Below are 23112 nucleotides of genomic sequence, written 5' to 3'. Positions count from 1 at the left end.
TCATATCTCTCTTGCTGCAGCATCCGTGACTCCATCACTGTCTTCCTAAGCTTGGGTTTTTTTCCTTTTTGAACATCTTTTTGCCCACCCTCGTGCTGCCTCTCACGTCTGAGAAAAGCTCACTACAACCATCAATTTATTCTCTCAGAATTTCCTTAAATCCTCTTCCACCATGACCTGCAAAACAGCTGGGCTACTGGTATGCTGAAACCCCTGCTTACAATACTGATCAGTGTCCTTATTCTCATTGAGTCCTTATATTCTCTGTCCAACAGACAGAAAATGCTGCTGAATCAAAAACAAACACTCCAATTACAGCCATGAACGACACTCTCATGCTACCCAAATTCCTGACAGAAGCAGAAGCTCACAAAAACCAAAAGGAAACATCAGGGCCTTATCCTGTACCCTGAAATAATGCCATCCTTGTTGGCTAGGGTAATCTTGACTACATCAAAAGAATTCAATGACTAAAAACTTTCATAAAGCAATTTATGGATTCATATTTTAAGGTCAGAGAGAAGCATCATGATTACCCAACCTGACCTTCTAAATAATACAGATAATAAAATTTCATCAGTATTCCTGCATCAAGCTCACAATTTGCTGGGCGAAACTCAGGATATAACTCAGAAAGAAATCCAGTTTTGATTTAAAGGCTGTAAATAATGGATAATTTCAGAAGCTGCTACTTACATTGAAATCTTATAGCTACTGTCAATTTGTCTAGACTGAAACCTCAACTACTGGGTCTGTTGTGTTTTTGTTTAGCAAACCCTCTTGCATCAGAAACTATACCATGCAGGTAACATACTCAAACCAACACTATATCCCTTGTGTAAAACCAACATAATGATCTTTTAAAATGTCTTAATACAGAACTGGTATTCAAGAAAAAGAGAGATCGCATACAGGAATCGATACTTCTGCTTGCTCCCCTAGAATGGTACCTGGAACAGTCTGTTAAGTGCATTAAGTGCACAGCTTTCTTACAAACCTTCATACGGAAGAAGAATCACAGATTTAGCCAACAGGAAATCTGCTGCCCCTCTCTGGAACTTAGATTTTTCAGAGGCTGCAGGCAGAAATTTCCCTCCATTTCAAATCCAGAACATGCAACCCTCTTCTAAGGGTGGATGCATCTATTCTTTCAAGGAAGGGCAAGGTGATTTTTTTTTTCTTTTATAAAACATGAAAAAAAGCAGAGTGGTGATTTCCACCTCTTTATGATAATTCATTATTGAAGCAGGAGGAGCCAGGAAATGAGAATTCATTGCTTATCCGAGGATTCAAACCTCACTCACCATTAGATTATTTGGCCAATCTGGGTACAGGAAGTTGTAGTGTTGAGCAGAAAAGAATGCAAAAGTCATGCAGCCAAGAGAAAGAACAAGTGGCGACATGACTATCTCAGTTGTTAGAGCACTTACCTGGAACAGAAAAGCTCTGTATAATATTTCTAATCCCAAAACTTTTTTTCTATATTATTGCTAATGTCTCGCCTCCTTTATTTTAAGGTAAACATGTTTAATTTAAAGTTCAGAGAGTATTACACAGCCATCTTCTGTTGCTTATCTTTCAAGACTGTAAAGCTCCTTTCAGAGTTACTGCTTTTCAGGATACAATCTCCCCTCCTACAAAGGATGACCCTAATTCCCTATTCTTATCCTTATAACCTTGCATTTGGCTGCACTAAAACGCGTGTTTTTCAAGTGAGCCCAAGTTAACAAGCTACACAAATTGCCCTGTAAAACTGACCTAGCCTTATCCTTATTTACCACTCTACCATTCTTTAGATCACTACAGACTTTATGAGCAATAATTTTATATTTCTGGAGCTGGTGATACACAGAAACTATAAGTAGCAAACTGCCAGTCTGAAAAACCATCAGGAAAAACTTGAGAGTATTAAGGCTCCAATTCTGAACTTTTTGACATTACTATATGAACTAGAAAGGCACAAAAAAGCAAAAGTGTAACCGAAGTAATAAGCAATGAAAAAAGAACATGCTTCATATTCATTCATATGCACATTATTTTAGTGCAAAACACGTCCAAAAAAAACCAAATTAAAAACCCAAAGATTTAGGAATTCACTACCACTAAATATAAAAATTGGTAATATAATAACATGATAAAACGGAGTAGGCTTATTCCAAAATCCATTCACATTTCCTGACTACTTCTTATAGAACAATTTTTTTGACAGATCTCTTTTTACATGCTGCATCAACCTCAGAAAAATTAACTATTATGCATTTTGTTCTACTTCAGCTCCTCATTCATTAAAGATGCAGGATCCTGCAGTTATCACATGACTACCTTTTACATACGCAATGAATACTTTTGACTACAAGTTTATGTAGGTCCCAGTTCTGTATGTGCTTAACTTTGTGCATGTGTTGAACTCAACAGAACTACACTCAATTAAAGTTATGCTTGTTCCTAAGTGCTTGTAGAATCAGGATTGAGGTAAGATTGTCTCTGTGATAAAGGGCTAGTGGGTGTGCACTTTAAACCTTTTACTATTGCAGTATTTTACATTCACAGAAAGCCTACTCTATTTGCTCAGTATTTCTTCTTATTTCAATGGGACCTCTCATGTGAGTAGAATGAAGTATAAAAATTCATATATTTATAACGTAAATTGTGACACATAACTTAAAATGTCTACAAAATGCAATTTATTTTTAAAAACAAACAATATATTTTACATTCTAAGCAAGATACAAGCCTTTTAGTACTCTTGTTCGAATTATTTTAAAACAAATCTACCAAATAAGGCAATTTTTTTCAAATCTTTTTCTTTGCCACTTTGAAACTACTAAATACTGAGACACCATGAAAGTTATTTCTCAACATATAATCCTTTAAATTACAAAATTAATTAAATCATAGTAACTCTGAAAATAAGTAAGTTCATACCTTTTCCTTTCAGCTTGCTCTTTCAAATAAATATAATTGGAATACATTGCTTCTTCCTCCTTATTGTCCATGTCCTCTGCTGTAAATAAGATATTGTGACCTCTTCTGTCTAAAGTATGATAAACTCGAGAAACCAGTTGTAAATAAGGAGGCAATATAAAACTAGGAAAAGCGGTACATAGACGATGAATGCTTGGATAATGTTGACCTCTAGAAAGGAAAACAAAGAAATCAAGAATCTTAATATCCATTCTCTATATTCTAAAGTAGAATATCAAGTTTATCAAATACTACATCATGACATACATCAGACCATAGGATATAAATTGCTAGCATAAATACTTAGCATAAAGTGCCTGGTAATTTCTACTAGAAGTAGAGATATCATATTATTTAGAAAAGAAAAACAGGTAAAAGCTAAAATGTTGGTAATAATTTTAAAGTAAAAAATAAGTGCAGTAGTCACAATTTTACTTTCCCAACTTAAGTAGAGCTTTCACTTGCTGCACTGAAAACTTAAATCAAGTAGTGCAGACTTACAGCTTAAATTGGGTATGTGAATAAATGTTATGTTAAAATGTTACATATACATTCATGTGCAAACTCTCTCCCATGACAGAGTATCTTGTAAATACCGTTAAAACTTTGAATTAGTTTTATGATATGCTATCACTTGAACTTCTTCCTAGCTTTTCAATTCGGCTGTTGATTTTAGAGGAAACGCCGGGTCTTTGACTATCTTTGAAAAGTTAATAACTAGAAAATTCTACCATTTAACCCTCCAATCTAAGTTGTACTGAAGGTGATGAAAGTCTATGGACTTCCACAGGCCATGGATCAAATTCTAAAAACAGTCTCCGGCTACTGTATGAACTCCACAAAGTTAATAAATGTCTAACATGCAGACAGTTACAATGTGAAGAGCAGTATATGGAAAACGTCTGAGATGTAAAAAACTCAGAAATGGCTCCTCAAATATATGCTACTTTCAATTAAAGTTCATAAGTCCCTTCATATTTTAAGAGAAAATCCCAAATGAAAATGGTTAAAATTCCACTTTGAAATTACACTGAATAGTTTTCAGGTTTAACTATTTTTCTGAGGTTCTCCTGAGACAATGACACTTTCAACAACCTGGATTTTGTTTTACTGAGAACTACGCCTTATGTTATAAACAGATATTACAAAGGAGAAATCAGCAAGAACTACAAAATGAAGTAAGGAAAAACACAACATTGATTTATCATGCAATACATATTCAAGTTACAAAAATAGTATTTTGTATTTGCTTACATTTTCTGAAAAATAATGACAGCAAAAAAGTAAAGATAAAAATCACACATGTAAAGAAAAAAAACACGAAAATCAGTGTAATAACACAGAAATTTGACTCAATCAAAAAATTATCACATCAAGTATATACCAGGTATATCTCCGTTACATTAATATAGTTTGAATCCCTAAGTTTATAGGCACATGACAACCCGAGGAAAGAGTGTCAGTAAGTCTTTTTATTTTAATTAAAACTGCTCAAAATAATTTTTTTCAACCCATACAACTTTAATATATAGAAAAGAGCCTAGTTACTTTATGCTTCAACAAGACAGTTTCACCAGATCTTACAATCCAAAGTCTCTGCTGAAATCAGTGGCATTTTTGCCTGAATGAGAACAGCGTCAAGGTTATGAAATAAAACGTGAAATTCAAACATAAAAATGAAATATCCATTGAAAAGCAACTCAATCACACAATACATGAGTGATTAGGATTTAAAGCATGCTTACAGCAACCCCATTTAACGCAAAGGATAATTTTTTTTAACTAATTGAATACATTTACAGCATAAATGGAAATAAGTAACTGTTTTGGAGTGTGAAATCAGAGATCAGTGCTTTAATAAGTAGATCACATTAATTTAAAATTAGAAAGAAATATTCCACACTGCTTTTTGAACTCGATAGAGAGTATACAATCTTCATAAATGTTTATAGTAGTTTACCTCAGGATGCTCTAACACAGTTCACTTTCTCTGCAATGCAATTACCACACAGTTAAAAAAAATAAAAATAGATGGCAAACAGTTTAACTTTGAACTTACAACATTTGGAGCGATTTCGATGGCAGGCAAAATAATTTTAAAATTCTCTAGGAACTTTTTTCTAAGTTTTGTCATTTATTTTAAATAAATAAAAACAATTTGAATGTTATTTTAATTGCATTATCATTACTGCTCTTGTATAGAAGTTTATAATTTCATTGAATGAACTAACTGAATGCTTTATCAATGTAAACTGAAATATTTGGGGCATGCTGCAGGTAAAGGTGAATGTTTTTACAGCACACGCTCTTCTAAAACAGACTATTTATCATTCTTTGAAAAAGGGGACGTGAAAAAACAATACTATGTGTGTGGCCTACATTACCTTCACTTAATGCACTAAATACGGGTTTTTTAGAAAATCGTGCAGTTTCTGCACCATTGATAATCTGACAGTAAGTATTTATTGAAGGTAAAACACTCATTGTCTGTTGACACTATTTGTTTTAATATATAATCTTGCTAACCAAATGATCTTTAAGCAATGCAGATAAGCAATGGCATGCAAAGGGTCACTTAAATGCCAATTTGACTGTTTCATAAACTTAAGCATTCTTTTCCCATGACTATTCTCAGCTACTTAATTGAAAGTATTATCCATTTACAAACTTTAGGCCTGCCATAAAAAGGCTCTCTTCTGTATCCAATAGACCTTTCAGGACCCTAAGAACAACAAAAGCTAATAATTAAAGCTGCTTCTTTTTTTCCCCCTTTTCTCAATAGAGAAGTGAAGAAGCAACCTATGGTACATCTAAACAAAGCTACCTATAAAGATCTTATTAGCAGTGAAGACCATAAAACTGAAGAGTCTCACTTGACATGGGACGGACAGGATCAGTTCAATTAGGATACAGTCTGTACTACTTTTGTAACCTGCACTCCTACTACAGAATGACAGATACAACCTATGACAAGAGCAAGGTAATAAGCAGTTGTCCTTAAATTACAGCTCTCTATGTAAAATCTCCTGAATTTCAGACAAGCACTGACTGTAATACAAATTCAAGTTAATGAATTTTTAATACATCTTCTCTATTTAAAGATGATGACTTACAGCTGGCATTGCTTATATTAAATTTGTGGTATTTTCCATTGTTTGTTTTTAATTATTTTGATTAGATTATGCTTGGAATTGTATGGACAAATTCAACCCCCACATAAGCAACTTCAGTTTCTGCTGCAGTCAAGAGAAGTTTCATCTGCGTACAGCAGGACTGAATAGGCCCTCTGGATTTTAAAAAACATAAATCAGAACTATTTCAAGGAGATACATAGCAAATTAAAACTAGAAATACCAAACTAAACTTGATAATTTAGATAAGAAATTGCAAGTGTTCCGATCCAAATTTGGGGGGATGGCATTATTTCTTCTCCAAACTTAGCTGTCATGCTATGCACTAATAACAATATATTTTCACTATTTTTCTTATAATAATGAAATAAGATTTAAACATTACTTGACATTTGAAGCCTGAGGAGGCAAGGATTGTTGCAAGTTGTGTTCCTCTTGTAGCTTTTTCTGAACTTCATCTGGTTTAATTTTTGATATTGCTTTTCCTTCCACCTGGAGCACATCCGAGGATGGAGCCTAAAATGTTCATGAACAGAAGATAAACACAGTGTTACAAACTGATAAGTTATATGGATATTTTCACACCCACTCTGGAGTAGAACAAGGAGCAATGGCACACAAGCAACTCTGACCATCAGAAAACACAATTCAATTAAACTAGAGTAGTTTAGAACTGCTGTCACTATGCAGATCACAGCAGCGCCCACAGCTATTTAGGATATAGAATAAGCAGGAAAATGTGATAAAACAAAATTTCCAATGCACCCTACTTAAATTGCATTTCTGAATAGTGTATAAGATAAGTGTATTTCAATACATTACAAAGAGAATAATTAAAAGAGCATCAAAATTATAATATTAATATTCAGAACTATTAAACTTAGAAGAGCATGAACATATCTAAAACCTGTATTTTTAAGCAAATTCAAACAGATACACCTAGTTTAAAGAATGATGTTTTTAGAAAAGTTTCTTCAAGGTTATGTTTATTCAATACAGGAACTTCAGCAGGAATACAGATATAAGGAATTCCTACTGTTTCCACCCACAGCTGCTCATTCCTATTTCTTAGAGCACCACCTGCTTAGCTGTGCCAAAAATTGTTTTTTCACACTGCAAAATAGATCGGATAACGGATCCATGTTGAAAAAAATAGTAAAAAAAAAAGTGTGGAGGGAAGGCAGAAATTAATCTAGATCTCTGATTCCCTTTGTGGAGTGTCCCCACATAGAAATTTTGTTGGGGACAGCTCACTGTAATCCAGGAGCAAAAGCAAACAGCAAGGAAAAGGAATTACTGAAGTCATCATTGCTGCCAAAGTGTCTGCATCTGCTTCATAAAACTCAGCTTCAGAATCTATACCCTTGTGCTGCTTTTTCCACGTTGTGATGACCTCCAGAGGTCCCTTCCAACCTCAACCATTCCACAATTCTGTTTCCTGCAAAGTGTTAAACATCTTCCTAAAACAGACCAGCAGTGCCATCAATAAAAAGGATTCTTCTGAACTCCACTTAAAAGCTTGCATACATAACACAATAAAACAGGTTCAAGAAAAGAAAGAGGTATAATCATAGCTTAACAAGGACAGACAGAAACAGAACAACACAGTGGGGAAAACAAATTTTAAAGTGCTTTGTCTTGAAAAAATTTTCTCTCTCAATACGAAAAGTAAGTCCACTTTTTTGCCCAGCTCTTCCTGATACACCATGGTAATTACTTCTGTAAGGCTGGCTAGCTTAGTTTATAGGAACCCAAAGAATACAATTGTTGTGACCAAATGCCTTTCTAATTAAGATTTTCAGTCACATATCTCATTAAATGAATCACAAAAGCATAGGATTTTACTCTTCTTTGTCCACTCACGTTTTATTTATCCAGAATATAACTGGGCACAATGTCTATGTCTACTGATAACTTCAGCAGTATTTAAGTTCTTAGAAGACATCACTGCATGAAAAAATTATGGAAGTTTATAATTCATAAACAAGTTATTAATCACCAAGTAAAAGATACTGAGAACTGTAGAAGATACCTAAATGAGTCACTACCTTCTGAAAAGCCTTATTCAAAATTAAAATGATTTCATATATTGTTAGTTTATTTTTTGAAACCAACACCACTGTTTATATCAGCATATACATGGAAAAAATATGAAGAACCAAGTCAGATATTTGATGTACCAGAGAAACTGGAAGTCAATCAAAATTTTACATAGAGAAAATAGACTAACAAAAATAAGTAATATGTCTACCTGAAAACGTATCATTAAAATGAGCCAAACATAAGACTATGATTTTTGCTTTTGAATGTCAGGTAAATGTTTCTGCCATGATCTCTTGTCCAATTTAAAGAAAAAAAAAAATAACCTGATTGAATGCATTGCCATTACCAGCTTTTGGAATGCCCAGATACTCAAATAATTTGAAAAAAATGCCATGTAAGTGATATCCAAAGTAACAGAAGATATTCAACATTTGTCAATGTCTTAGACACCAATACGGCTAACGAAAACCTCCAAAACTAAAATTACAGCAGCTACTATTTTACAGTCATAAACCAAAGTTCTGTGATCCCGTCGTTTTTGTGAAACAGGTCATGAAGGGGGACTTCAACACATTCTTGCTAATGAATTATGGAGACTATACTAAGTAGAGGGGGGCTCCTTTAAGCCTGAAATCAAAGAACATGATATTGTTACTTATTGTTAACACACTTACTGTTAGATGGACATTTTAATTGTATATAATCTCATATTTTATGTCTTTTTCCTTGTAGAAATACCAGTGAACTAACAACTTTTTAATCAAAATATTTATGTAATTCAGTTACAGATGTAACATAAAATTACAGTAACTAAAGCAAATATCTGCATTTTTTCCTCTGACTGCTTTGTGTATAACCAAATTTGCAAGCTCATCTGCACAATCAACCAATTTATCTTGAAATTGCATGGGCCCTGCAGCCCACTAAGCAAAGCAAAATAATTTCAAAAATAAGATGTCACAAAAACATGCCAATGAATAGTGTTCTATAGAAATACTAATATCCAGTACACTGCCATTACTCTGTATAGAAATAGTTCTGCTAAGGATGCGATAGAGCATTTAGCTAACACATATGAGTTCTTAAAACCTTTTCTCTTTCTTTTTTCTAAAGTTTTGTCTCCATTATTTTTTCCGTGTATAAAACTGAAAGCATGCACTTTCGAATTAAATAATATATTTAAATTATGTAGCACTTGTGTTAAATAGAACCAAATGTATGTTATCTTTTCAGGTGCCAATCTTGCAAACTACTTTGTGTTGTAAGATCACTGAACACACACTGATGGGTGTTGTTGCAACAATACCACCAGTGTATTACAGAAGTGGCATGCTGCCCAAAATAATACTGTCTAAAAAACATCATCACAGTACCCCAGTACTGTTTAAATAACTGGGAAACTATTCTGTTGGCAAATATTATATAATTTAGAAGTAATAAATAATCTAACTATATTCTTGAATATTATAAAAATTACCATCAGTGACATTGTACTGTGTATTGTTTACACATCATTTAGCATATTTGGTTTAGTAACCAACAGATCAACTGATGTTGCAGAGTATACTCTTAAAACTACCTGCAAACATCATTATTAATATTAATTACATAAAACATTATAGCCAAGTACGGATGGCACATGAATTCAGTTACTGAAGGATTAGAAACATTTCTGACCTATAAACAGACAAATATTGTAAGGAAAAATTAAAACCAATATTTTTTCTAATTTAGCAGAATTTTTAAGAAGTAATATAATTTCATTTTCATCCATTCTCTTCAACAGAAGAACTCTAACAGAAATAATTTTGCTACCACAAAAGTTGCTAGGAAATATGAATCCTTAGCTGTAGAAGAATGCCTGCCAACTGGAACTGCTCAGGCCAGCATCACCAAGTCACTTAGGGCTCTACTTCATGTCCACTGTAGCCCCATTGCAGAATGCAGTGCCAGGACTGATGGGGAGTTTCTGTTGTCTCCCTGTGACTCACTCCCAGAGCTCCCTGTCCCTTAGCTCTTCAGGGTAAGCTGTGCACATCTTTGGTTCTTGGCTATCCTAAAATTGGTCAGGAGAGTTGATTGCTAATGCTCTGGAACTCTAGGCACGTGCCTACCTCTCTCTGTCCCTTTCTCCATGCAGCTTGAAGAGACACAATCGCGGCCAAACTACAGTCAGTGGGAGGAGCAGAAGAAGCAGCTGAAGCAAAGGCCTTAGACATTCAGGTTTCTCATTTTGACTAGACCTCTGCCTTATGATGACTAGACCTTGAAACAACATACTTGCAAATATTGGGCCATCAACAAGCATCCCACATGTGTGTCTCATCCTTTTTTCATTTTGGTCTCTTTATCTCCTTCTTTTCAACACCTGTATCTGTCTTCCCATGTAGCTTATCCAACCTTGTGTTCATCTCATTTATTTAAGTTTAGGCCAAGGCTACCTGGTATCTATGCACATAACACTGCCTACTGGAAACACATCCCATTCTTGGTTGTCCTTCTCATTATACCATTGTAAACATAATAGTGTTATTCTGTTTTACAATAAGCATATATAATAACTTTAAGGCAAAGTAATCATTTACATCGAAGCTGCAGGAGCAACGAGGTTAGGGTTTTATTTTAGCATCTAGTTATAGCCTTGAAATACCAGAATGCTAGAAACCGACAACATATGGGAAAAGACATTATTTGGTCTTAGCAACAAATTTGTCCTCTGTGGTACTGTCTCTATAAACTTGATACATTCTCTATTAAAAATCTAAGCTTTATAGAGTTGATATCCTAATGACAGTTTTTGTCGTGTGTGAAATATCACAAAACCAAAAGGATATTGAGCATTATGCCATTTTCCAGGAAGGCATCCACTTGTTAAATGTAGATTAGGATTCTATTTATACGTTGTTTCATTTGTAATCTTCTTTCCAATCTCATAAAGAAAAGCCTAACCCAACATCTGACCGAATGAACCTTAATTTGTTTTTTCCTCTAACCTTAAGCTGCAAGACCAGTATGAAGACCTGTTTTATAGAAAATCTTCTTTTAAAGGGCAGGTGGTAAGGAAACAGCTTGCAGTCTCTGTATGCTCTAAAGCACCAAAACCTTAAGCATGGGAAAACTAATACTATCTCACAATAGTACTAAACCTGCTTACCTGCTTCACCTGCTTATTATATGTTAACAGCTCATCTTTAGGCCGAGATTCATTTTCTGCTGCTTGAGATTCTTTCTGAACAACTGGTGTCTTCGGGGGGGGGGGGGGAGGGCGGGGAAATCAGTGTAGAAGGTGAATGTACAATTTTTTTTTAAAACACTTTTGTGCTCCCTGACAGGTAATTCAGTACAATATTTATTACATGCAATTATTCTTCCATCATCCATGCATTTTATCAAGCACCTAGAACACTGTATCAATTTTATCTTAAGTCAAATATTTCCTCAACAGCTAACTAGATTTCCAAAAATAAATACAGTAATAGGCAAAGGACCTACAATGATTAACACTAAATAATAATATTTATAGAGATTTCTTATCAAAGATCTGGTCTGCTTCTTCTACAAATTGCACTTATAAGAAGAAATTGCAAAATGTAAGAAGAAACATACATCAGAAATTTATATCAAGAGATCTATGATCCTTTAAAGCAAATAAATCATTAATGCCTCTAAACATTAAGCAATCCCCCAAACGTATCTAAGTTTAAACATTTAAATTTTAAAAACAGTTTGAATCAAAGGCATAGAATGATGAGCACTAATATATATGAATATAGATGAATGTCTTACAATTCCATTGCCCTAATCAGCATGGTACTTAATAAAAGCAAAATTCTTTACATCCAGCAGTTGGAGAACCAAACCCCATAAGAAAAGGAATGAACAAGAGACACAAAAGGGAAAGAGAGAAAAATAAAGGTATACTTGTGATTCATGAAGTACCAAAATGTTTTCAAGGACTATTTCATTTCCTTCCCAGTTTTATCAGTTTAAAATATGAACTACCTATCTTAACAACTCTGCAAGCAAATAGAAGCACTATTAACTTATTATATTTTAACATTCCTAGATAATGCAGAATGTTACCAGGCTTGCTTGGTGAAAACTTGGCAGGACTTGAGAGTCGGTTTTTATTTCCTCATGTTCAATTGGTGCCTGTTGTATAAGCAAGAGAAGAAAACTAGTGTCAAACAAGAATGCTAAAAAAAATTATATTATTCGTACTACCTTACAGAACAAAACAACGTCAAAACAATATATATGCATAAATTAAAGTCTGGGTCTGCATTACACAAATTAGTTTGAAAGCAACATGTACATTCAGAGACAAATGATCTTAGGCTCATCTTTTGCAAACATTTACACACATGCTTAAACCTTTACTATAACTAACTTGTCCATGGAACTGCTTATAGTAAAGAAGTTTAAAAGCTGAGTGCAATTTTCAATTAATCATTTTCTCTACAGGAGAAAATTATAATTGCTCCACTAGCAGAAAAGCTACTACAAAATTTGAAGTTGTTCTTAGTTCCCAGACATTCTATTCGTTCTCGTCAAAGGAACGCTTTAACAAGTCCCCTTTCAGTTACAATGTATCCATACAAAAAAAGCAGAAATAAAACGCAGCAACAACTCTCAAAACAGATGGCAGTTTTAAGGACAGTGCGCTTTCTAAGCACCTGGTTAGCATGTACAAAACTCAGCACACACGTACTTTACCCTTTGTGCCATATACTGGGCTTGAGAAACGAAGTTTTAAAGATAACAGTAACAAACAGAAGTATCACATCTAAAACATTTCATTTTAGAATTCAGTTCCTTAAAACTGCTACAGAAATATTATCTATTTCTGGGGAAAATATTTCAGAGCCACAAGCTGATGCAAGAATGCTTTAAAGCTATCAGTTGAACATGTGTTAGAAACAGTCTGTCACGTCATAAAAAAAATCCTTCGCTGGCACTGCAAATGTCCATTTGCTCTTTTAATGTAAGAATCTTCCACACAGTAGAATTTTTATTCCATTGAGTGTATTGTCCACCTAGCAATCTAAAAACATTGATTTTTTTTTTTTAATGCCTAGGATTTTTTTGCATTTAACTTTAATACCACATAAGAAGCATATTCTGAACTGTAACATTTTTTTCCTTGCATATTAGAAAATGAAAAGGAAAAAAGAAGTTATCTCCAGGCCAACAAAAAGTGATAGATACATATACTACTCCAAAAATGTAAACTATAAAGCAATAAAAAGCTATGGCCTTGCAGAAGATTGTACACGTTGGTGTTTTGCTTTTAACCAAAGCCTTAGTAATTTATCTACCTTTGACAGAAAAGACAGCTTAAGAAAAAAAACAATTCATAGTACATATTTTTTTAATCACTATGAGAGCAAGGAACTAAAATAGAGGAATGTAGTACCAACTCAGACTAAAAGGAACAGATTCAGCATTATCTTCAAGCTATACCAAACAACCTTCCTCTTCTTTGCAACACGTGCATATTTTCAAACATGGTGATTACCATGGACTATTAATTAATACCGTCCATCTTAGCCAACTGTAATTCTTTCCCCATGCAATTTATTATCCAATTCGCGGAATCAAAGAGACATTTTCACAAAGCCTTTCATTCAACCAGACTGGATCAACTTACGTTTCCAAATTATTGCATAATATGTAAATTACAATTTTACATATTAATTTTCCTGTTCTGTCAAAACCAACAGAATTATATGAGCAAATATTATCTTAATTTCATTTTAGACACCTGTACATGTTATATGATTGCTTTCCTTTGTTGGGTGCAGTGTTTTCTCTTTTGTCCGCTCTCCATGGGAGAATCGCAGGCACAATGCCATTGTGTTATTTTAATAAAATGATGTGTACTGTCTATATATGTACTATGGGCTGTGTGTTTGCATTAACAAAAACAAGGCCAAAGAGGTGTGGTCTAACTTCAGGAAATGAAAGTGTTGAGAACTGTGGCAACTCTTAATTCCTATGGCCATCTGTTTTTGAGTGTTCTGCCCATTCTTGAGGAAGCTGTTTCCTGCGCTGATATTTTAAACTTGTGATGGAAACTTCTACTGTGCCTTTAAAAAAACCAGCTTTATCAGCCATAGCCTTCCTCCTGCAGGTGTAGAAAACTATTTAGGTACCCAAGCACCTTGATAATTCATTAGAAGCCATTTTAACATTTTCAGTCATTTTGGTATGTCTGTGGTATCTTTTGTAGCTGAAAAGACTCATTGTGAGTCCTGACATACAGAAAATTAAGATTTTGTTGTTGTTGTTTGGGTTTGGATTTTTTTATATAATTACCTCTAAATTTATCTTACTTAAATATTTTCTTCTGGTATTTCTTTGATTCCTCATTTGATAGTTACATGCTATTAAAATAAATTATTTTCCTTTCTGTTTTGACAAGAAAAGTCTCTATCACCAGTGCAGACCCTGATAAATGACAAAACGAAGTCAATCTAGATGTGTGAATATACAAATATTTTAAAACATTCTTTTAACATGGTGAATTTATACAAATTATTTGTACACAAACATAGCTAATCACCCTGTACCCCTTTGACAAAGCTTGAAACTCAGAGATTACAATCTATTTGATTAAAACCAATTTGTTCTCATATTATAACAGCAGCTTACTGACCTAATGAGGATTAGTCTCCCATTTAGTTAGACTTCAGGGTAAAAAGATAGTCCTTGCCCCATAAAGCCTGTAGTGTTTTTAAGACAAGTGGAAATGGTGTGGGCCTAATGATCATAAGGCACTGGAAAGTGATTGTTGATAAAATGTAACAAACTGCACACCTGGATTGTTTTTTAGTCACTTGCACGGGTAAATGTGAAGAAATAAACAGACAGATTTCAGAAGTCCACACATGTAAAGCACCTACCCAACATCTCTCCCTAGGCAGTTTCTTGCAACATTATGAAAATAAAACATCTTTTTTAAAAAAATCTAAAGTGATATGAGTTAACTGTTCCAGAAAAAAATTTTCATGTATCCAGGAGTGATAGTGTCCACCCCTGAAGACTGAGCGGCTCCCTTCAGCAAGTGGCAGGAAGTGCCATAGCCTTTGCCATGATTAACCTTATTGAGCATAGTCAATAATGTGTGTTTCCTGAATTAATAATGTAATAGCAAACTCACAATAAAAAGCATCACGGTCTTGATTTAGCTACATTTTAACGGATGCTAAGACCACGAGAAGAACATTCCATAAGCCACTTGCAAGCTGAAAATAAGAAAACCAATAGGAAGAGCTAGGGTTTTCCCACTTAAAGAGAACTAAATGAAATAAACTGAAGTCTCTTGTTCATTTCTATGACGCTTAGAGTACACCTTATAGCATCTAAAGGGAAAAAAAATGAAATATTCTCAATAAGCCTCTTAAAAATACTGTTTTATCAGAAAGCAATATATGATCTGTTGCATAATTTTCATGTCAGCTGAAATATAAAGAACATATAGAGCAAATAAGTGAGATTCTGTAAAGTTATGAACAAATACTTGTTTGTATTTGCTTATAGATATAAAATAAATACAAATCTATCTTTTCTTGAATTTTAACGATAATTAGTCTCCATCAAACCACTTTTGAGAGAGTATTAATGCATTACAGAGAAAATCTTCTAAAGGCCTCACTATTGAGATTAGCTGACAAGAGCTAGAGATGTTTCTTTAAAACTAAAGTATATTTTATGTTGGCTTCCTGCTAGTATGGTGCACTGTATAGTCCCTGTTTAATAGAAGCATTCAAATTTGATGTTATTTTTCGAGAACAAAAATGTTGTTTATTTATGTTTTTCACAAGCTCATCCGAGGTACCAAAGAACTGATCTGCTGAAAACAATAACTAAAGATGATGAGCTGCAGGTTCACCACCAAGAAAGCTGAACATCAAGCTGAATACCAAGAAAATGTATTTCTGAAATTAATATAAACACCCTCCTATGGATACTAAATCCAACATATAACTTAATAACTCAATATACTTCAGGGGTAGCAACAAGCCTCAAGACAATAAAATTACTCCAGGCATTGGAAATATTATTCTTATAATAAAAATTCTACTTTTTAACAGAAAATGTGGTAGGAATCATTATTCATAACTGATTTCCCTCAAAGGAAACAGGGCTAAGTACTAATGTCCCACTGAGCTGGCATTCCATTCCCCAGACAATTCTCTTTTCGATGCTCGGGGAAAAACGGCGCTCAGCCCCCACAGCAATATCATAAGCTATTAATGCTAACCTGTCATTAATGCAAGATCAAGAATAAGATAAAGCGAACAGAATTTTTTTTTTTTTAAATTAAAAACACATTTAATTCTGAGAGCTTGTTTTCATTTTAGTAGTCCTGTTCTTTTCCTAGGTATTTCTGTTTCATTCAAAAGAACACATTTCTTACTTCATTAGAGAAGGCAAGCCTTGAAGCTCAGTGTAAAGTAAATAAACCATGCATAATAATAATAATAATAAAGAATTGCTAGAGTCTTCATCCTATTTATAAGGTCACTTAAGTTCAAAAGACACCTGCTGCAAATGCCTTTGATTAAAAAGAAAAATGTAATCAGCAAGGGTGTCATTCATCCTTACTAATGTCCATATGTCCATACCTAAAAAAACATTAAACAACAAATAACTGGACCAGAAAGTCATCACCAAGTTCAAATTTTCATTTTACTTTGAACCTGATTGATGTAAGTTTTGGAAATAATTAAACATCACAGTACTCCAGAGGTCAGAGACTTTCAAAGCTCAGAGCCCAGTAGCTCCCACTACAAAGAACAGAAAATCAGTTCTCTTCACTTCAAATTAAGAACATTAGGACTTGCTAGAGGCCAAACTTTTAAAATCTTACCTAGAACATAAGCCATATTTATAAGAGAGTAAGAAAAAACACACAACGCAGAAAATGTTACTAATCACTAATAATTATTTCGGGTAAGTTGAACAAGAAATCATTTTCCAGATCCAGGATCTTCTTTAGCCTTCTTCCCATTTGCCCTGAAGTATTTTTGTATCCAGCTGGCAAATTTCAACCAAAGAGAACAGTCCCAAATTATTACATTCCTAAAATACAAGTCAGGCAATGAAGAGGGATCATCTCAATGCTGCCACACTGAGGAAAGTCTTCTCTGATTTCAACCCCAATTGAAATACACCAGAAAATATACAGAGAGGGGGAGACACTATGAATGCCTCAACCACACAAACACCTCTCAGAACAGAACAGAAGAAAATCAAATCAGAGGACATAAATCTATTGGAAATGCAGTTTCAGACTATTGCTGCTCATGGACTTACACACTGAAATTAACTCAGTTCAGGATTTTTTTCCCCTAATTTTTGTATTTAATCAAAAGAGAGCCAATCTCACATTAAGGGAACGTAAGGTGCTACACTTACATTCTATGAGAGATACTCTATGATCATAAAAGGTAGCATTTTGATAGTTGTGGGAAACAATGTTCTTTATCATCTCCTAAAACACAGGTTCATATGCTTTTCATCAGTCTTCCATACTTCCTTGCAGAGGCAGTTGCTGCTGAAAAGTAGTTCACCCTCCATGGGTCTATTCATTCCACGGCATCCCTAACAAGTGCTAGCATGAATACCAAGTGTGATAGTGATTTTTGTGACATAAGTTTCAGCCCTCTTGGAACTAGAACAAAACTATCAGTCTGGCTAAGAGAGGACAAAGAGCCACCTGATAGTAAGTTACTAGTCTAGTTAACAAATGAATCAACAACCCTCTGGTGAAAATCTAGGAAAGTTTTCTGTAGCATCTACTTGATGCCTAGTATTAACAATATCTCCTCCTGTAATTAATTGAAGGGACTCTCTTACAGCTGCTTACACAATCTACCTAACTGTGACAATAAAGAATGTGTCTTATCGAGACTTCACAAGCTAAACAATAACTAAAAGAAGCAATACTTCCAACAATATCCCAAATGCATTTAATACACTTTTTCATCTCTCAGACTGGAATATGTCACCTTAAAAATGGGAAAGGAGAGTAAAGAAGAAGATGTATTAAACTATAAACAGTATAATAAAAATAACACCCCAAAAGAGCTTATGTTTTAATATATTTTGATATTGGCTCATTTTCATTTTTAAGGGACATAAAAAAAAATTGGCAGAAGAAACAGTGAAGAATATTCTATGATACATTACTGTCTTTATCCATTTGTTTTGTCTGGCTTCTGTGTTGTAACACATTGTAGGAGCTGGAAAAAAAATATACAACTCTTATAAAAGTAATATTTACCCAAGAGAAAAATATTGCTCTTGTTCTGGTTCACCTACTTCCATTTTTATGTTGTAATTCTGGCCAAGAACACCCTCCAGGAGTTCTTTGATCGTCTGGTCTGAGGGAGATGGAGAAGTAGACTGCAGGGAAGCAATTATTTCATCAATAGACCTTGCAACCACTTTCACAGGCAATGCTGGTGTGGAAGTAGGCTCTTCAGGTTTGCTCTGCTGGAAGTTCTCGTATATTTTTGAAGTGTCTGGTCTAGTCACATCTCTTGCCTCTTCCAACTGTTCTCGAGCAGACCTCACACTTGGCTGCTTGCTTCCTTTTCTCAGCACTCTTCCCGATTCAACATCTAAATCTTGTTGCTTTGCTTTTGAAATCACTCTGCTTCTCTTGTTACAGCTTTCCCTGGTGATTTTTCCCTTTCTTGAAATGTTTTTACTTGTATTAGAATCTGTAGAGCTAAATTCATCACTGTCTTTAATCACAGTATCTATTTCTTCAGTTTTCTCTCTTTTTAAATTCTGGGGATCCATCTGTAGCATAGGCACTCTATCCTTTACTTTACTGACAGCTTTTGTCTTTTCTAATGAGATAGGGGAGCTATTAACATGAAAATTAGACCTGCAGTAACTTGGCTTCTGAGGTGGTGCTGGGTGCTTGACCATTACAATTTTTTTACTGGTACCCGCAAATGATGCTATTACTGGCAGTTTTACAACTGTACTTTCACGACTACAAGTGGCATTTTCTCTGTTAGCTTTTTCAGAGCAACTTCTCTGATTTTTGTCAGCACTGTCTTCTTCCACAGATTTATTTCTGTGAGTCATCACCCTGAGATCAGGAGTTTGTTTCTTCATGTCTCTTACTTCAGAAGATATCCTTACTTTCTGTGAACATCAGAACACCCAATGAATTAGTTAGGAATATTTTTATTTGTATTCATGACAGGCTTATGTGGACTCTTTGACCTCTGGAGAGGACAATGTTCTTAACTGATGCAATTGATCTGGTGTTAAATCTTCCAATAAGGGCTAAATGCTCACGTTTCTAGGAGCAGTAACTATTGCTTGTTTGATCTTCAGACTATCCCACTGAGATTCCCTGCATATAGTCTCATGTTCCTTAATCATATTCAGCTCTTCCACATAACTCAGTCCAAAGGGCTCATGTTTTCTAGCAATTTTCTCCTACTGTATGCAGCCTGTAAATTCAAACAGATATTACGTTTTGTATTTTATATACCAACAGAGAACCCAATCTTGCAAAGACTACTTCATTTTGCTAAGGGCCCCACTGATTTTAACTAGACTGTTCTGAACATGTATAATTAAGCACCAGCAATGGCTATTAGCATTTTACCTGAGGAAACAACTGAACCATTTCTATCTTTGGGAGCATAAATTGGGAGTCAGACAGAAACTCCCAAGAGAGAAAGAACTGAGAAAGGATACAGCTCAACGCTTTCTCAAAGTAACCACAAGAAGTTTCCCGCCTACAAAAACCAATGACCCCTCCAAGCCCCACTTCTCCCCCTTGAGCAGGCAAAAGGCCTCCCTCCCTCCCCTCAGAAAACTACCTCACAGCCTGACAGCCCCCAGCGCCCACAGCCGGGCCGCCGGCAGGAGAGGCACGGCACGGGGCAGCGTCCCCGCCACGCACCGACGCAGGCCCCGCGGCTCCCCCAGTCCCTCAGGCCCCGCGCAGGAGGGCTGCTAGTCTCCCCCCGCACGGCGCTGCCGGCCTCGGGGGCGAGGACGAGCCGGGCCCGCAGCCCCAGGAGAAGCCGCCGCCGCCGCCGCCCCCTCTTGAGCCGGCGGGCAGGAGAAGGACGCGCTCCGTAACCAAGCAACGAGGCTCCCGCTGGGGGAGAGAGCGGGCAGCGCCGGCTGCCACCCCTAGCGAGCGCCCCCTGCCGGCGGGGAGGGCCCTGCCGGGGCCGCGCCAGGCTGGGTCTGGCAGCGCGGTCCCCGCCCGCGGCAGCGCCGGGGCGCAGGCGGCAGCCGTGGTCGCCCCGCTCTCCCGCCCCGTGGCAGGCGCGGACGTGAACTCTTTTACGTGCGCGGCTCTGCTGGGAGTTTACTCCCTTGAGTGAGCTTATGTTTTAAGGGCTGCAAGTTTCAGCGTCATCCGGAGACGTCGTCCCGGAGGCGCAAGCGGAACCACGGGTTTTGAAGGCCGCGGTGTGGCCGAGGTTGTTTGTACCGCTGTAGCCTCCTTTCTCTTCTGTGTATGGCAAACCTTGTTCTGCTGTCAGTCACGGGCTCGTTAAAGTTTTGCCCTGAAAACCAAACGTAGGAATGGCATTGCTGGGGATTTGTGTGCCATGCAATGCGACCGCTTCCTAAATGCAATTACAGATGCGTTTTTCCTGTCAAACTGATTTTCCTAATTGTCAGAGAGCCAGCTTGGAGATGAAAGCCCAACTCAGCTGCGTTTGACTCGTTTATCATCATCAATAAAGTTTCCATCATCAGGATTTAATTTCAATACATGGGATTGATTGCCTGCAACAGGGTAGACTCCACCTCAGACTCCATAAACCGACCAGCTTTGCAGCATTAACAGGAGCGAAAATCTGAAACCAGTTCTCTGGGAGGAATCCTGATTCCGTGTCTCACAGTTTTACTAGCCTGTCCTTCAAAGAACAGAGGTATCAAATGTATTTGACAGCTGTCTGGTGAAAGTTAAATTTTAACAGTACTTCTTTTCACACATGAAGTATGAAGTAAAAGTGGACCAAGAACATGTATGACCATTTCAGTGTCCAACAAACGTAGGGATGATAACATGTGCTAAAAATCATCAAACTTCAGGAAAGAAATAAAAAAATGAACATACAGATTAAAAGAAAATGGGAAAGGTCAAAGTGAATCTACCAAGATGGTTATAACTATGGCACAAACCTGCAAGGCCACATTGACCAGGTTCCCAAGAAGGCTGGTTGTCTAGAACACAGGCAAAGCAAAGCAGCTTATAGCAGTAAGGGGGGGAGGGGGGGAGGAGGGGAAAAAAAATGGTTTCCCACATATAATCTGAACTCAAAGCACTGGAATTTCCATGAATCTCTGGGCTGCAACAGTTCACAAAATTATGTTTGTAATCCACTTATGTCTCTTATGGTGGGTAAAAATGAAGTCTTTTTTTTTTTTTCCTTCAGTTTGGGTCCCCAAACACCCGTGAGATAACAAGGAACTGTAGGGACTAACTGCATATATAGGATTCAAATATGTCACTCAACTGATTGAAAGGCTCCACTGATCTAACAGGCAAATGTCTTCTATTATCCTTTCCTTTCTTTGTAGCTTCAGCTACAGCTTTGTAGCTTTTTTTTCCCTACCTAATTGTATTCCTGGAGTTCAAGGGGGTAGCCAGTGTACTTCTTGAAAACAATACTGCTTACGCTGGGCTAGATGGCCCACTTTTAGCTTGCTAATGCAACTAAAAACTTGTTGAAGATGAAAAACTCATCAGCCAATCACATTACATCCCAATTAATAGCAGGTTTTCCTCTTCTGATAGCAAGATAACTGATTAAAGCCCTGTAATACACCCTAGAAAGCCTATCTATTTGGTGTCTAATTTGCTTCTCCCTCTCTCTAGCAGGAATCCCAGAGTAGCTGGAGGAGCAGAAGGTGGAATATGAAGTAGTTGATCTGTGTTGAAGGATTCCCGTTAGCTGTCCAGGCCATTAGAGCAGTTTAGAAGTGTTCGATTGCCTCATTGAAGATGAATCCTATTAGCAGTTCAATGCAGTTGTAAGCCTAGAGAACAGATCCATTTCAAACTGGTTAAACAGTAAGTAAAGCCTCAACAATTTCATTTACCTAGAACAGTTCCTCTCTGCAGGAGTCACAGTGGGATGTGGAAGAAAAGACCCTGCATGTGAAGAGGTATTTGCATCAGGAAGTTCCAGTAAGAAGCCGCTGAATGGCAAGAAGTATTTGCCTCAAAAAAATCTTAGGAAGAAGGAAAAATCCTTAGACATGGGTTTGCTCTTTAGGTTAATAGTTGTAGTAAAATGGAAAAGGAGTATGCTGTGTTATCTTACTGTATCTGTTCTCTGTCAGTTCTGCTTGCAGCAGACCAGGGGCTGGCTCCTGGAGAATGCAGTTAGGTTGCAAGAAAGGTTCCGGCCTTGGTTCATAAATGTTTCCTGTTTTACAGCATTTAGACTCTAGGTCTTGTAAGCAAAGGGAGTAAGCACCCAAGGGGAGGTGATGTCAAGTTAAATCCCAAATGCTGTATTTTTCCTCTGCTAAGCCACACACATTGCTTAGCAGTCATTCCAGGAGTATGTTGCCAATATATCCTCTAGATCCTCAGCTTGAGCTCCAGAGATGACAGCTGCAGAGATTCTTGTCTCTGATACACAGGAAAACAGGGAAAGCTTTTTCCCCTTTCCCCAGGTATTATTAGCAGGTGTCCCTCTCATAATGATCACAGTGATGCTTGAAGCCCGAAGGTGTTTTTTTATTAGCATTAAGTATTTAGTTAAACAGGTTAAGCCCTACCTCTGTAGCTTGCAAAGTCCAAAATTTAATCAGTAGACGAATCCTTATACTCAGCAAATGGATCTAGATTTGGAAAACCTTGTGCAAGTTCAGTGCCTGGGTACACATTATTATTTTTCTTAATTAGGCCTCACCAGATTACTAAGCTTTCTAATATCGCATAAATTGTATCATCTAAGTT

The sequence above is a fragment of the Aptenodytes patagonicus genome, chromosome 7 (genome assembly GCF_965638725.1).
Source record: "Aptenodytes patagonicus chromosome 7, bAptPat1.pri.cur, whole genome shotgun sequence".
Classification (NCBI taxonomy): domain Eukaryota; kingdom Metazoa; phylum Chordata; class Aves; order Sphenisciformes; family Spheniscidae; genus Aptenodytes; species Aptenodytes patagonicus.
The sequence above is the reverse complement of the archived record's forward strand: the minus strand, read 5'-3'. Positions refer to the sequence as shown.